The 7,599-nt window shown below is 41.6% G+C and overlaps 1 long non-coding RNA gene across 1 annotated transcript in view; it reads right to left on the bottom strand.

The window, feature by feature from the left end:
* Nucleotides 1–643: 643 nt before the first annotated feature.
* Nucleotides 644–7,599, bottom strand: part of LOC140212092 (uncharacterized) — a 120,735-nt gene continuing 113,779 nt past the window's right edge. Inside the window, exon 5 of the long non-coding RNA XR_011889643.1 lies at nucleotides 644–724. This is a non-coding gene — a long non-coding RNA (uncharacterized lncRNA). The remainder of the gene's footprint in view (nucleotides 725–7,599) is intronic.

Below are 7,599 nucleotides of genomic sequence, written 5' to 3'. Positions count from 1 at the left end.
ACCACCTACCATCAGGCAGGAGGTACTGTGGCATTAAGACAAGAACTGTTAGGATAGGAAACAGCTTTTTCCCCCAGGCCGTAACACTATTGAACTCCCTGCCACCACCCAGCTCTCATGTATGAAGCACCAGTAGCATAATACTGTTTACTTTTTAACTCGTATCATAAATGCACCTTAGTATTTGCTCATTTATTTCTGGCAATACTACTTTGTGTGTTGCATTTGTGAGTTACATGTATTGTGTTGTGCATCCTGGTCTGGCTATTTTATTTGGCAGTATGCATGTTTATACAATAAACAACATGTGTATACAATAGACAATAATATTGAATGACAATACACTGAACTTGAACTTGAAGATAAGGGATTATAATGGGGAAGTTTATAAGATATGATTCATATACTGGAAAGGAAGGAGACCATGTTCTCGTCTCGCTGGGAACGAGGTACAGGGGCTAGGATCTCACACCACTGGGTTCCGGAGTAGTTATTACCCTTCAACCATCAGACTCCTGAACCACCATGAATAACTTCACTCAATCTCAATTCTGATCAGATTCTGCAACCCACCAACTCACTTTCAAGGACTCTACAGTTCATGTTCTTTGTATTATTTATTTATTCATGTTTTTGCTTGCACAGTTTGTCTTCTTCTACACATTGGTTGTTTGTCAGTCATTGTGCGTAGTTTTTCATCGATTCTTTGTTCTACTGTGAATGCCTGCAAGAAACGAATCGCAAGGTAGTATATGGTGGCATATGATTATTTTGATAATAAATTCATTTTGAGGTGCTAGAATAAGAAAGGGGGAGGAGAAGGAGCACAAGAGAGCAGGTGATAGGTGAGGGGGAAGGTGAGTGGGTGGGGAAGAGGGGATAAGGTAAGAAGCAGAGAAGGAATAGGATAATGAGGTGGGAGGATGGGGTCAATCTCAGATTGGAGGAGTAACACCTCATTTAACATCTGAGTAGCTTCCAACCTGATGGCATGAAAATAAAATTCTCTAATTTCTGGTAATTTCACCCCAACCCTCTTTCTGTCTTTTTCCATTCCCTATTCTGGTTACCCTCTCATCCCTTTCTCTTCTCCTCACCTGCTCATTGCCTCCCTTTTCTTCCTTTCCTCCTTGGTCCACCGTCCTCTCCTATCATATTCCTTCTTCTTCAGCCTTTTACCTCTTCCACCTATCACCTCCCAGCTTCTTACTTCATTTCCCTTCTCCCCCCCACCTCACTTTTCCTCTCACCTGGTCTCACCTATCACCTGCCAGATTATACTCCTTTCCCTCCCCAACCCCCAAGCCCCACCTTCTTATTTTGGCTTCTACTCCTTCTTTTACAATCCTGATGAAGGGTCTCAGTCTGAAAAGTCCACTGTTTATTCCTTCCACTGATCCTGCCTGGCGCGCTGAGTTGCCCCAGTATGGTGTGTGCGTTCTCAAGGTGTCCAGCATCTGCAGAACTTCTGCAGTGCCAGCGAGGACCTTGCCGGGCAGAGTGAGCTGGGAGTACCTTTGCCATGTCGGCATTCGGTGTGTCAGTGCTGGAAACTTCATCCAGTTTTATCATTTACAGCTTCTTGCATTTCGTTAAATGTTGCATATCCATGTGACATTTCCTGAGAAACACAAGTCTCCTTTACTTAAACACAGATCATTAAGCAGCGCCGAGGTGCTCCTACTGACAAATGTCCCAGACATTTACAATGAATAATGTTAATCTCCCTAATCTGTTGCCATTAAATGCACAATAATACTCCTCCACTCACAGACCAATTGCTAAATGCACTAGCTTTTGATAAAGTATCTGGCATATTTGATGTGATATCTTCTGAGATATTGAAAAGAAAAAGGTTTTCAGCTGACTCTCTGAAAAATCACCGTGCATGCCTCAAATCGATGAGGTGCTCCTGTAAACGTTGAACACACAGCTGGATCCCACAGATAGCTGAAACCCGTCACAGTGGCATATTCGCAGAGCTGCTGCGTCAGGGCACCAGGGACCCGGGTCCAAACCTGATTTGTGTGGAGTCTACAAAGTTTCCCTGTGACTTGCCTAGCTCCACCCACATCACAATGATGACCACGGATGTGAGTGTTGCTGGGCAATTGTTGCTGAGGCAGCTGACCCTGTTCTCCTTGGGTGTCGGTACGATTGATGTTCTTTTGAAGCAGGTGGGAGCCTCTGACTGCAGCAGTGAGAGGTTGAAGAGGTCCTCCCATCTTCCGAAGATTCATTATTTATATTATCCCTTGTAGAGGTTGTAGGAAGGGAATTGTGGGGGGGGGGGGGGGGGGTGGAGTTGACCTGCAATTTGATAGGTCAATTGGCTACTCTAAAATGCTCCAAGTGTATAAACTGGGCGCAATTTACGTCAGTGGTAATAAACCTGATTTGGATTCTGAGCGGTGGAATCCAGACATGTTGATGAATGTGGGTAAATTCAAAAATGGGATTAATGTAGGATTAGTGTAAATGGGTGGTTGATTATTAGTATGGATTTAGAGGGCTGAAGGGCCTTTTTCTGTGCTACATCTCTATAACTCCTCGACTCCGTGAGAGCAGCAGCCGTTGTTTTGATGGTAGGGAGGACTATGAGGACTTCAGACTATGAGGATTTCAGACTATGCTGCTGCCATCAGGAAGAAGACACAGGAGCCAAAGGATCCACAGGGTCAAGAACAGTTATTACCCTTCAACCATCAGGCTCTTGAACCAGACTACATTGCACACTACATATAGATACACATACTAGAGCACACATCCAAAGGCGGAGAAGTGCTCACAAATACACACACAAATGCCAAAATACACTCAGGGGCTGCTTTATTAGATAACTCCTGTACCTTAACAAAGTGGCCACTGAGCGTATGTTTGTGGCCTTCCTCTGCTGTAGCCCATTCACTTCAAGTTTCGATCTGTTGTGCATTCAGAGATGTTCTGCACACCACTGTTGTAATGTGTGGTCCACTCACTCCATCCCAAACCTATGGCTCACTTTCAAGGACTCTCATGTTGTCAATATCTATTGCTTATTTACTTATTATGATTTTTTGTTCATTTTCTACTGTATTTGCACAGTTTGTCATCTTTTGAATGTGTGTGAGAGAGGATGGGAGGGAGAAAAAGGGCTTGTTTTACTGTTGTTCCTGTTGCATGTTGTGTTCTGTGTTGTTCTGCTGAATATTGTAGGCATGCTATGCTGGTGCCAGAATGTGTGGCAACACTTGCGGGCTGCCCCCAACATACCTCTAGGCTGTGTTGGTTGTTAACGCAAACCACACATTTCACTCTGCATGCTTCGATGTACATGGGATAATTAATTCTGAATCTGAATGGCACGTCACACACCTATCAAAGGAACTGATATCTCCTGTATTTTCATGGAGTTATCGAGCACAAAAAACTTGTCCTACCATGTCCCTACCGACCATCCATTCCCATCCCATCTATATTAACCCTACTAATCAGTACTTGGTAAAGTGATGGTGTCAAGTTTTCTACAAATTGTCATAGTTGTATTTATTCATACAGTCAAGTAGGGAGGGTCCCATTACACTCTTAGTGTGCTCTGTAGATAGTGGTAAGGACTTGTGTGTCAGAAAACTCTCACTGATACTATTGATTTCACAAATTAAAACTGAGGCTACGTCCACATTACGCTGGATAATTTTGAAAACGCCGGTTTCGAGTAAAAACGACAGGTGTCCACACTAAACATTTTTCAAAATATCTCTGTCCACATTAGACGGATATTTGGGCGAATCTCCTCCTACTGGGCATGCGCAGGACACAGAAAACAAGCAAAGAGGAAACGGTATACTTGGTGTGCGTTTGTCCAGTTACGGAGTAGAAAAAATTAAAAGGACTTGCTCTTGGCTCTCGCGCAGGAGGACTTAAAACTAAAAAAGACAAATACTGGCGCGTATGGAGGCAATTGACAGGGAGTTCACGGGCGGTATGACCCGGCTGATGACGAACATTGAAAAACTGACTAACTCTGTTGCATTAATAAAGTACTTTATTAAATGTATAAAAACATGTCTGCATCAGTGTTATCCTGTTATTTCCATACAATGTTACATTAAGATGTTACACATCTATTGCCAGAGAAGTACTTGCATAAATAGGTAAACCACCTTGGTTCTTGGTTCTTGGTTCTTGATCCTCCAAAATATTCCACATGGAATTTAAAGTGGAGGTGGCGGAGGATGTCTTCTGTCCTTACCTTCATACAAGCAAGGACAGAAAACAGGGCAAAGTGAGTGTACTTATTTATTCAGTAAGCTACGAGTCAAAGTATTTCTAACAGACACATTTCTAACTCTTCTGGCTTCAGTCTCGTTGCCGTCTGTTCCGAAATTGTTAGGTTCTGCGAAGCGCAGAATCAAATATCGCTGTGATGATTGTACGCTCTAGTACCAACTGTTTGGCGAAAATAAAGTAATAATAATAATAATAATAAAAAAACAATGAAATGCTGTGCTGCTGCCATCTGTTGCGGCACGTCATGACAGCGCTTTTAAAAAGCTCCGGTTACCCTGTACACAGTGCAACGGATGTTAGGCATTTTCAGATTTATTCACTCTGGAGATCGTTTCTGAAAATCTCCATTTTCGGGGGCTGAAAACACCGTTTCAGTGTGGACGGAAGGTCAAAACGAAGAGAAAAAGCTTTGTTTTCAAAATTATCCGGCGCAGTGTGGACGTAGCCTGATACCTATTGGTCCATTTCTCAAGGGGACCAGAACAATGAGTCATGTAGTGAGCTCAGTCACTCACTTCACTCCAACTTTATTCTAGTACTGTATTAAACAGAGGAACATATCAAAGGAACTTTGGAGAGGGTTGTTGGCTCTATTAGTTATTCAAGGATCTATCGTAGCAACTATGTTCCTCTTCATCGGTAGCTTTTAGTAGTTGGTGAGGTAGGTGATTAGAAGAAAATCCTGTGGTTGATTTCTGGTAATGTCAGGGAATTTCCACCATGAATCCTTATTGTCCAAGCACCACATCTACCTGTGGTGTAGCACCAAGCTGTTAGAGTCTGCATAGAATTTAGTAAGAGCTTTAACAAGATTTCTCATGAGAAACTGGTCCAAAGATTAAACATCATTTGATCAAGGACAATTTGGCAAATTAGATCCAAACTTGGCTTGATAAAAGGAGGCAGAGGGGGCACTATTAATCCAAAATCTGTGCCGGTTAGTGCAAGACCTCTTAACCAGTAATGCTGTCCAAGCTGTTCAAAATTCTTAGCACCTCTGTCAAATCTCCCCCTGATTTCTATATGCGTCAGGAAACCTTGGCCTGCTCTGGCACCTTAGCAAATATACTTAAAAGTGACCATCTACAACCAGTGGCCGCTTTATTAGGTACACCTGTACGGCAGCAACTCAATACATAAAAGCATGCAGTCATGGTTAAAAGATCCAGTTGTTATTCAGACCAAACAATGGAATGGGGAAGAAACGTGATCTAAATGACTTTGACCGTGGAATGATTGATGGTGCCAGAGGGTATGGCTTGAGTATCTCAGAAACTGCTCATCCCCTGGAATTCATGCACAACAATTCAAAGTTCAAAGTAAATTAGATTAGATTAGATTATAAGGATCAAATTTATTATCAAAGTACATATATGTCACTGTATACAACACTGAGATTCATTTCTTGCTGGCATTCACTGAAAAAATGCAAGAAACACAATAGGATCAATGAAAAACTATACACAGTGGGGTGACAAACAACTGATGGGCAAAAAAATAACAAACTGTAAATACAGTAGAAAACTTTAAAAAAATGATAATACTAATAATAATTAAGCAATAGATATTGACAACATGAGACGAAGAGTCCTTGAAAGTGAGCCATAGGCTTGGGAACTGTTCAGTGATGGAGAGAGTGAAGTTGCGTGAATCACACATTACAACAATGGTGTGCAGAAGAGCATCTCGGAATATGCACAACAGATCCAAACCTGAAGTAGATGGGCTACAGGAACAGAAGGCCATGAGCATATACTCGGTGGCCACTTTATTAAGTCCTCCAACTTATTTTTCGATACTTTCAGCAGCAGCACACAGTGACTACAAAATGTGCTGTGGTTTCTCACTTGAATTAATATGATGGCATTCCATAGTACCACAACCTTGACCAAGGACAAAGGCATTAGATGCAATGGGAAGCAACACACACGAAATGCTGGAGGAACTCAGTAGGTCAGGCAGCATCTATGGAAAATAATAAACAGTCAACATTTCGTGCTGGAAAGGAAGGTGCTTCTTGTACTTCTTCTTCCCCTCCCACACCTCCTTTTTGCATAGTTATTTATTTCTAATATAAAATTCTTATTATAATTTATAGTATATTTTATGTACTGCTGCTACAAAATATCAAATTACATGACATATGACAGTGGTATTAAACCTGATTGTCATTCTGGTTCTGCAATAACCTTAGATTATGGTAGTTTGCTCACTCCCAACACCTTGTAGTCATTCGGTGACTGATTGTTGATTAGATTCACCCATCATTACATCTGTAGAAACAGGAGCATTTAATATTTTTGATAAAAGGTCATTAATCTGAAATATTAACTCTGTTTCCTTCCCCACTAAGGCAGTACTCCGTTTTTATAATCTAGGTTAACATATTGTTGTAGATGGAGTTTGCTGTGAACATCCTGATCTAAAGTTCTGTTGTGAATGTGATCCATGAGACATTTTGGTTCAGGTTATAGAAGGTGCTGTAGGAGTGCAGAAATATTTTAAAATTTTGATCAGGATAAACACTCATATGTGCAAGTTAAAGCTAGATTCATGATCCACAATGATTTTCCTCTCTTCAATTTCCCCACTTCTCTCTGCTGAAGATCACAGACTCACAGAAGTGTACCACACAGAAACGAGCCCTTCAGCCCTAAGTCACTCATGCTCTCCAAGATGCCCATCCATACTGATCCCATTTACCTGCTTTAGAAACATCGAAACATATAGTGAAATGCATCAATTGCGTCAACGACCAACACGTGAGGATGTGCTGGTGGCAGCCTGCAAGTGCCTATAGCTACCTCCATGGGCTGCTTTTGGCCTATTGCCTGCTTTCTGGATGCTAGAGATATGGGGAGCTAGAGGCTCTGTCCCTTCTTTTCCTTCTTATCTAAGTCCCTGTCCAACTGCCTTATAAATGTTGCAGTTGTATCTGCCTCTACCATTTTCTCTGTCTGCTCATTCTATAAAACCACAACCCTCTGTGTGATAAACTTGTCTCTCAGATCCTCTTTAAATTTCTCCCCTCTTATCTTAAATCTACACTTTCTAGTTTTAAACTTCCAACCCTAGGAAAATGATTCTGACTACCTATCCATCTATGCCCCTCATAGTTTTATTCATCTCTGTAAGGTCACCTCTCAGCCTCCTATGTTCTGGTGAGAATAAACCCAGCCTCTACAATTGGTCATCATAAGTAACACCCTCCTTTCCATTCATTTCCTAATGAACTATTTGTACTCTTTTTGATGCCTTCACATTCTTCCTGTAGTCTGGCGACCAAAACTATACATGATACTCCAAGAGCAAAGGCTCATAGTTGTAATC

Source organism: Mobula birostris, chromosome 18 (genome assembly GCF_030028105.1).
Source record: "Mobula birostris isolate sMobBir1 chromosome 18, sMobBir1.hap1, whole genome shotgun sequence".
In the NCBI taxonomy this organism is placed as follows: domain Eukaryota; kingdom Metazoa; phylum Chordata; class Chondrichthyes; order Myliobatiformes; family Myliobatidae; genus Mobula; species Mobula birostris.
This window is presented reverse-complemented; position numbering and strand designations above follow the sequence as displayed.